The following is a 10,077-nucleotide window of genomic DNA, read 5'->3' on the forward strand; positions in this document are numbered from 1 at the left end:
TCACAAAATGACTGTAGGAGCCTGCCAAATTCTTACATAGTTTTAATCTATTTTACCATTGGCTTGTAAGTGATTGGCCTGTGGATTAGCATTACAGCTTTTCCATTAATTTCTTTCAGGCATGGGATGTGAAATTTGCTTCCTGGTCGCTCACAATGTCCTCTGGTAATTCAAAGCATCTGAACACATGGTGAAACAAGAGCTCAGCAGTTTCAACAGGTGTGGATGGCTCAGACTGCTACCTGTCTACCTGTGGGAAGCTTAAATCAATCTATGATCAACAGGTTCGCTGTCATTTTTTTGGGAGATCAGTAGGTTGGTCATGAAATTAAGGGCAAGGTGTGTTGAGGAACAGGCATTGAGGAACTGGCATAAATTACCTGCAGGTAAGGTCTGTGAAACCATGGACTGGGTACAGACAGTGCATGATGATATGATGATGTCAGTAAACATATCTCCACTGGTAGGTGACGTGCAATCCCAGGTGATGGGTTGTACCCAAAAACTGAGGGGAATGCAATGTTTCTCCATTGGGACAAGTCTTGGTTGGCTTGGGTAATTTTCCTCAGTTAGTTATTGGGTAGGATCATGTAGGAAAGGAAGTCAGCATTACAATTTTTTTGAACTGGGATGAAATAAAATGCTGTAATTAAACCTGGTGAAAAACACAGCCCATCTTGTTTGGCATCGTTTGGTTGTTCTTGGATATTCCAGGTTCTATCAGTCTGTGAGGATGAGGAACAGATGTAGAGTCCCTTCTAGCCAATATCTCCATTTCTCAAGGCTAGTTTTACGGTGAGTAGTCACCTGAGCCGGCATCACCTAGTGCCAATTGAACATTCCTACCATGTTTCAGGCAAAGTGTACTGTCAGGTTGCAGAGATTGTGCCAGTAAATGCTTTTATTGAAAGACTGGCAAATACAAAAAAAAAAAATCCAAGACACTAGATTTGTTTAGCTGAAAGGTTGAGAGAGAGGTGTGAGGTTAGCCAATGAACAGACTGGGTCTTTCAGAGTGCCAGACAAAATGATAATCAAGGTAGACACAGAATCCATATACACTGACCAGCAGAGAGTATGAAGGCTTTGAAGTGCAAGGAGTCCATGGTTGTAGTTTGTGGTGCATTCTGGGATATGTAGTTATGAAGGAGGTGAGGGAAATATTTCTGATGTGTTATTATTATTATTATTATTATTATTATTATTATTATTATTATTATTATTATTATTAAAGATCTTATATCAGTCATGCTGATTACTGAATTTTGCCCATTTCTCCATACATGGCTCCCTTCTCATGCATTGTGGCAGGATTTGTTTGATCTTTTATCTTTTGTGCCTAGCATATTGAAGGCTGTCTCTGTTAATGCTGTACATATTCTCCTAGAGCTTCTGATGTAAATATAATACCCTTCTACTTCTATTATGAACATGCAGATCACTGACATATAACTGGAATCCATTCCAGCGTTTGGCCCCTTATAGCTGCTCGGCTCATCAGGCCTGTAGGTCCTAATGAAATCTGCGCCTATACATTAGGCTCTTTTGTGCAATTTCCATTCTGGAGCTCCATTTTCAAATTTAGAGTTATGAAAGCATGGCAAGAGTGGTACACTTGCACAGGCCACTGCTCAGCAGCAATCTGTACATTTTTTCCACATCAGCCCTGAAGAATTAAGTTAAGCAGAGCATCTTGTGAAGGCTTTGTGGTTTTCATGCGGATATCAGGATCCATTTTGTTTATACATCATGTGTCGTGGTGCATGAAATTGCTTCCGTCTGCCTTGTATTTTCTTTTACAATATAACATTGAGGTATATACACTCTGGGAAAGAACTGAGGAGGGACAGATGAGCCAGAACCTTTGATTATGGCTGCAAAGGATAAATTATGAGTGACAAAGGTTTTCACCTGGGGCATGATTTTATCATTAAATATATTTGGTGGCTTGTTTTGTTTTTTGTTTTCTTGGGCTGTTAGAGAAAACTGCAGTAAATTGATTGATTAATTCCCTGTTCCATCCAAGAGCAAATTACTATTTTGGTGTAATATATATACATTTCTCTATATTGTTTTGTACCTTTACCTAAAGGGACTTTGATCTGTTCTGTTTGTGCAGGTAAAAAGGAATCAATCAGAGCGATGAGTTGTGGCTGACCTAAAGGTTAATTGTACCTTTGGCTGGCTGATCTGTAAATGCTGCAGAAAATGCATTTCTATGTCTTTTCCGTTCGATACCTTATACCGTACTCTTACAAGCAACGACTATTTTAATTGTATTTCTTGGCCTTGTACAATTCAGAGACTCTGTGTTGTCTTTTCATAGCTCCAGGGTCCCATGGTTCAGTCGTATCTTTTTCCTGTGTTTGCATGCGTTTCCTCTGAGTTCTCCCGTTTCCTACTGCTACCAAAAACATGCAGGCTGGTGGATTGGTTACAGTAATTTTTCTCCTATGTACAAATGAGTGTGTTCATCATTATTAAATAGTTTAGCACACTGTTTCAGTGGAAAGTCCTACTGCTTGTACCGACATACTCAAAACCTCTTCAGAGAATCCTCTTTTACAGAGATTCTTAAAGCTAACAGACAGAAATTCATGCAAGGCCCACTAAATAAAATGAATCTGAAACTGGACAGAACTAACATATACTTTAACTGATATTGATTCTGAAATTCATTTGTTTAGTAATCAGACAGCAGCAGATTCTTGATGACTTGTGACTTTTTGCAGTGATATTTTTGAATACTTTTATACTTAAACCAGTTTTTTGTTATTGCATTAATTTTATATTGCATAAAGTTAAACCCATTGGGGATTTATTTCACGTCTTTGAAGCTTCGGATTTGGATTTTTTTCAGATTGAAAAAGTGTGTGCTTCTAATTATTCATTAGCAGGAATCAGAAGACTGCACTAATGAACCGTGGGTACTGCATGTGCTTTGGAGAAACACAGAAAGAAACAACAGCATATATGCTGTTTGGCACAAATAAACATAAGACCCATGTCATAAGCATAAAAAAGATCCTGAAGAAACGTGAGAGATTATGATTTATACCAATTTCCATGGGAAAGGATGGGTTACAGAGACATGAGACACAGATTTGGGACAGGGGGTCTTCAGAGGAGCAAGGATTAAAGTGCTTTAGATGAACATCAAAGAGTGCTGGGGGCCTTCTTCTCAGTGTGGGAACATGAAAAAGAATTTCCTCACGACGAGACTGCACCGCTGTCCATTATGGCACTCTCTCTTAGAATTTTAACAAGCTCTCTCATGTCAGCAATGCTAGTTTATTGTCTTAGAGCTGGATTTAATACGCTCTGAACCCCGGCTGCTGGAGGAAGGATGGCCCTGTCACTCCACTTTCACCAACTCTACTTTTCCGCCTCACTAAAGTCAGCAATCCACTTTGCTGAAGACATGACCATTTTCTCCCTTATTTATTTATTTATCTTCATTTTTTATTCAATCAGGTCCAAGTTTACTTTGCTTTGATGTAGGATGAAACGGCTCCTTTCAATATTTGTTTAAGCACATGTTTTCTTCTCTGCAAGTCATATTATTAGTCATGGTTCAGAAATGTGCTGATCTGCATAAGGTTATTCATCTGCATAGACAGATTAAATGTTTAAAGCAGGGCTGAGGGTGTAATTTTAGATGCTTTAGTGCTTTTCATTGTTGACAGTGATATGAAAAGATAAAGCATGCAGGCTGCAATGTGCTTCATGGTGAACTTCTGAAACTTCTGCACCGCTTGCTATGCACATATCCTCTTATCCCTTTCTTTCTCCTTTTTAAATATTTCTCTCGCTGTCTCTACTTATCTCTCTCTTCCTTATATTGTCTTTGACTCTCTTCAGCATGTCTGTTAAAACTTATCCAAGTGCGTGTTATAAGTACAATTCTTAAACAAGCAGGGAATCCCATGAAAAAGCATTTAAAGAAATACAAATTTGGAATGAAATGAAAATAAACATAGTGTAAATAAAAATAGGTATTCGATGCAATGGCAGTATTGTGCGTTTTTTAGCAAGTGGGGCAGGAGTGGGGAAGCACTGTCAGAAGTTTGGATGTAAGCTGCCCTGAGGGCTTCTCAAGCAGAAAATGTGGAGAGCTGCAATATGCTATATCCTTCTTGGCTGCCCTGGGAGCACCTGACAGGGCTGCTTCAGATGTGTATAAAGTGACCTAGTTATAGCGATGCCACTGAGTTATCCCCATGTGTGGCCATGAGCTGATGTTCCAACTCATTTCAGTGAGTATCACAGCTTCTTAGCAGGTGCTAGGGGCAGTAGCATGTGCTGTGATTCACTTAGTATGTGCAGCCTTCTGCAGCAGGAAAATGGCACGTCTTTTTGCGGCTGACTGAGCACCAAACCTGGAAATATGATCCATGCTGCGTGGTCCTGCTGAAAGAAATGGCAATGACTGCTCCAGGCATTTGTAGCTGGTGGTTACCTGAAGCAATCAGTCCTCCAGATCTGAGATCCTCTAATGGAGAATGAATAAATCTCCCCTAGAAAGCAGGGGTTTCAGAGGTGTCTTGCTCGCTGCAATTATCCAAGTTCTGAAAAAAGGTGCTGAATAAGTGGAGCAGCTTGTCTACAGAATCATGCAATGAAGAAAAGTAATACAATTTCAATCCAATTTTTTGTTGAAGGAAAATCATTTAGAACCCCCTCTCTAAGGATGGATGTGACAGCCAGCTAATAACTGCCTTAAAAGAAACTACTGTTTTCTTTTCCTCCTAATTCAGAATTTTTTCTATAAGAAAAGCCATGGGGCAAAGCCAACTTAACAGATGGAGCTCATCATTTTTCTTGCAGCATGCTACTGACCTGCCAATCAAAGCGTCTGCCTAAAAACAGTAACCTATTAGCTATTGGAATGGATCCCTATTTTTAGCAACTTATTACTCAACATGTGTGAACTCTTCAGTATTTCGTCATGGGGAAGGATTATTTAGTCTCAAAATCTGTTGTGTTCACTGAGCAATGGTTTAACACGATGACAGATTTTTACAGATGCTTTACTCCCAGTGTAGAGAATGCCTCTGCCTTTCCTTGTGCATGTACAGTGAGTGCCATGTTTGATCTGTCACGCTGCATCTCATGGCCTCAGAAATGAGGTCATCTGACAACCATACAATAAAATTAGGCTTTCCACAGAACACAATCTATCAAACTGTCAATCTGAACTTTTCGGAGGGCCGAGAGATATCTGAAGATGAGGGAATTATCTGGCAGGAAAGCATTCAACTGAAAAATAAAAGGAGGGCAAAGAGCAAATATTGTGATGTGTTAGCCTAGAGGTAAGGTTTAGCACACTCCAAATTTTTAAGTTGTTATATTGGGGTCCAGAAGGTGTTTTAAAGGAAAGATAGAGAATCTCTGCTTGCTCCAATGACTGACCTTCTCTTAAAAAAAGATGGACAGAAAAAGATGGACTTAAAAAAAAAGCTAGACAGAAGTTTTGTGGACATGGTTAGAGATTCGAGATGGGTTTTGTCTCGTGAAGTGTTGGCTTGTAACAGGAGGCATTCTTCAGCCAATGAGCTCTCAGCACTACTAAAGTATACTCAGTGCTGTGAAAAAGATCAGCAATCAGGTGCATGCTATTGAAGTTTTTCAGCTTAGATACTGAAAGTCTATTGAAAGTGTTCCTTTTACAATTACTTATTTCCTCTTTCAACTGTCTTTGAAGAATGCTCAAACGATTGGCTACTTGCCATAGTAACTGGTTTCCCAGATCTTTGCTTTTTTTATTTCTTTTCTTTCTGACTTTTTTTGTTGTTTCCATGAACAAATGCACATGCTCCACTTTCAGTTGTATATTTCTATTGTAATAGCCTTCCTGTACTTTCATCCATTATAATAATTTGGTGCACACTTTAATTCGCATAATGGTACAGCGCATGCCACCGGGATCTAGATTTAATGGATTGCTTCATCTTAGATCCTGGACCCAACATTTTAGTGAAAGTGTACCTTTCCGCCTCCAGTTATTTTATACATCTTTAACAACCGGCCCAGATCTTCTTTTTTTTTTTTTTAGTCCTTTTTGTTTTCCTGAATAAATGTGCACAAAAGTTCCACTTCAGTATTTGTAATATAATATAATCCTGTGCCTTTAGCCACAGTAATGTGTTGTGCACATTAGCTCTTATAAAGACGCAGCACATGCCACAAGGATCTGGAGTTAATGGGCACAAAAACTGGTGAAAGACTAAAAAAGTCGGCGTATTTACCCATCGTCTGTATACTTTATAGAGTGTGTAGTATGATGATGGAAAATGAATCGTTAAATGCATGGTGCTTTCCATTTTGAAATTCCTCTGGGGTGTGTATAGCCTAGGTTTTGTTTTCTGTGAGATCAAAGAAAACAGGCCACCGTTGCTCGGCCATGCTTTGCCTTCAGGATATGCGTTTTCCGTAAACCATTAGCCAGGCGTAGGGGGCACCGCAGGCATATAGTTTCAAACAGCCGCTGATGACACTCAGCAGCCCTCAGCCATGGTGACAAGGGGACCATCATCCATTTTAACATGCACAAAAAAAGAGCATTTTACCCAGTCTGGCCTCACCAGAAGAGTTAGTAGAATACTTATGAGGGCATGGCTAGAAGCCTGAGTTCCCACAAGCTCAAAGAAAACTTTTAATGATCGCTGTAAGTAAGAGGGCTGGAACTCCCAGGACATAAAAACCATTAGTTCAAAAATATTGTATTGTGACAGAGATGCCCCCAGCTAAGGGTTCTGTAGTACTTGTGAAGTGCAGTCTACTGCTTCAGGAGTGTGACAAATGATATTAAGAGCTGGCAAGAGATCAGCTTGTGTATGAAACCTTTCTATCTGACACCAAGCTATATAAGAACATTTTAGAGAATATTTTATGCATGGTGGATATGTGGCAGCAGCTCCCTATAATGTGCAGTCATATGACATACAATTCTCTGTTCTAGAGGATTAACTAGTCAGGGTTAGGTCTGAGATGGCAGAATATTGTTTGGGAATTAAATCTCATACATACAAGCATGAAAGCTAATCAGGTTTTCTAGACATTTTTGGTTTATGCTGGATAAGCATTATCATTTCACACCAGTATCAGAGATGTAACACAAATCTTGGCTCTCTTTATAATCCTTATTTTGTTTTCCTTCAGTGCTTTTATTTTTTACATTGAAATGCATTGAATGAATTAGGTGAAATAATCTGCAAACATGCCTCCAAGTGTTTGGTGACACAGTTTTCATAATTGTAAATTGTATATTTTGTACACCACCACAATGGATCTGAATGAAAGCCTTTTTTTTTACACAATCTTTACATTTTCACAGACTCTAAAGTAATTGGATAATTGGATAATATAAGGATTATTTTTAATACATGAATGAAAATCGTTTGCTGTCAATGAAGTCCAGAAGACGTGGGCATTACTAAATGCTGCTTTCAAATTCAAATTCAAATTCAAATTCAAATTCAAATTCAAATTCAAATTTTATTGGTCACATACGAAATCATACACAGTACGACATGTAGTGAAACGCTTTTTACGACTGTCTTACATAAAAAAAGAAATAGTAAAAAAGAAAAATTTAAAGTGTGGACATGAAAAATAGGGGATACAGTTAAGAATATGTAGGGAAAAGTAGGGAAAATTAAATGGTGGAAATCACAAACGAAAATAACTTGAAAGTCAAGTGTCAGATATGCATATGCAAATATGCAAATATGTATGTATATATAAATATATATGTATATAATATAAATATATATGTAGTATCAATATAGCAGTAGATATTATAAATAATGAAAAATAAAATAAAATAAAAATAATAATAATAAAAATAGTAATATAATATATAATGTATACAAATATAAAACTGTTATATAAACTAAATATAAAAAAACAAACAAATATAAAAACAAAAATATAATACACTAACATAATAATGTACAATATAGTATATATATAGTATATGTGAAAAATAGAACAATATAAATAAATATATATGTGTAGACTCTATAATATATAGAAGGTACAGTATATGCATATATGTAGATAAAAAGGCCAACTTTGAAATGGTGTAGCAAATGAATACAGTATGTACAGTGTGCATATGTAAGATAAATATATATAAATATATTTGTAGATGTATATATAAGGCAAATATAAATGTCCAATTGAACATTGAATCCTCCTTCAAGATGCTTAGGTCTTTACTGCACCAACCTACAAGTGCTGTTTGTTAGTTTTTCTGCCTTCAGTTTAGTCTTCAGTAAGTGTAAAGCATGCTCAGTTGGGTTGAAGTCAGATGACTGACTTGTGCATTTAAGATCATTCCATTTCATGCTTTAAGAAGCTCTTGGGTTGCTTTCGCAGTATGTTTTGGGTCATTATCCATTTGTACTGTGAAGCAGTTTCGCAGCATTTGACTGAATCTGAGCAGAAATTAAAGTTCTGTAGATGTAAGAATGCATCCTGCTGCTTCTATCAGCAGTCACATCATCAATAAACACCAGTGAGCCAGTTGCTCATGCCATAACACTACCTCCACCATGTCTGGCTTTGGATAATGAGCCCTTTCTTTCCTTCTCCATACTCTTCTCTTCTCATCATTCTGGTAGAAGTGAATCTGTCCAAAGAGTCTTATTTCATAACTTTCAAAGCTTTTTAGATGCTTTCTAGTCTAATTTGGCCCTTCTGTTCTTGAGTGTGTTACTAGTGGTTTGCGTTTTGAGGTAAACCCTCTGTACATTCATGAAGGCAGCTCCTGACTGTAGACTTTGATGATGATTCCCCTACCACCTGAAGAGTGTTCTTGGCTTGGCCTGATGCTGGGAAGGAGTTTTTCTTCACCAAGGAAAGAATACTGTGATCATCCACTTTTGTGGTGTTTGTGGTCTTTGAGGCCAGCGGATTCCTTCTTTTTAAGAATGTACCAAATTCCCACAGTTTCTGCTCTCTCTTTGATAGGGCTGTTTTTTTTTTCAGCCTAATGATGGCCTCCTTCACTTGCATTGACACCTCTTTGGACTGCATATTGAGAGTTCCCACAAACATCTACCAAATGTAAAGTCAACATTTGGAATCTACTCCAGACCTTTTATCTCCTCAATTTGTCCTGGAATAATGAGAGATCAGGCCACCAGCAGACCACACCTGGTCACAAAACTGTGTAGTCTGTTGTTCAAGTACTTTTGAGGCGGTGAAACTGGAGGGTCTATATCAGGTGTCACCAAACTTTGACAAAAATTAAGTAATAATTAGTAATAGTATTAGTATTAATTAATAATAGTATATTTACTTAGCTTATTGCCATAAACCTTAAACCAGCTGAATAAACTATTTTTGCGGAAAACCGTTGATATTGATGTTGATATTGATGTTAATTTTGATGTTGATATTGATGTTAATTTTGATGTTGATATTGATGTTAATTTTGAAAACAGACTTGAATTGGACTTCATGTGATTAAATAATAGTATTTGGCCTTCATACGAGCAATGGGAAATATTAAACAGTACTTTATGCCGAAACACCAGCTGCACTAATAAGAAATGTCTACAGCACACTCTTTCTGCATCCTCATGCAGCAGGAGTGTTGGAGTCCCCTTGTCTATGTATTATTTGGCTGTAATTCTTACAGAGTTTTTGTTAAACCCTTTGAATTAAAGCTGAAAGTCTTCATTTCAGTTCCACTGTGGAGCTGTATAGAGGCAACATATCAAACATTGTGTATGTAATTAACTTAAATTACCTAGAAAATTTCAAGATGGAGGTCTAAACAAACAGTAGATCAGTTTTGCTTTCTCTTAGTGTTATGTTGTTATAGTTGTTGTACAGTTCTGTATATGTGTGCTTTACTATGCTATGCTATAGTATGCTACGCTCTGTTCATTACATCTGGGTAAAAAGAAGACAGAAAGCAAGCCAGCAATAGCAATCCATGCAGCACAATGATTAATGCAGAGCAATTCTCATGGGCTTTTACATTAATTTAATCTCACACAGTCCTGTGGCACCACAGCTTTAGTGACAAATACAGGATGAATGAACTCGCTGCTTTGGTTCACA

This window comes from Hemibagrus wyckioides, linkage group LG09 (assembly GCF_019097595.1).
Source record: "Hemibagrus wyckioides isolate EC202008001 linkage group LG09, SWU_Hwy_1.0, whole genome shotgun sequence".
NCBI classification, from domain to species: Eukaryota; Metazoa; Chordata; class Actinopteri; order Siluriformes; family Bagridae; genus Hemibagrus; species Hemibagrus wyckioides.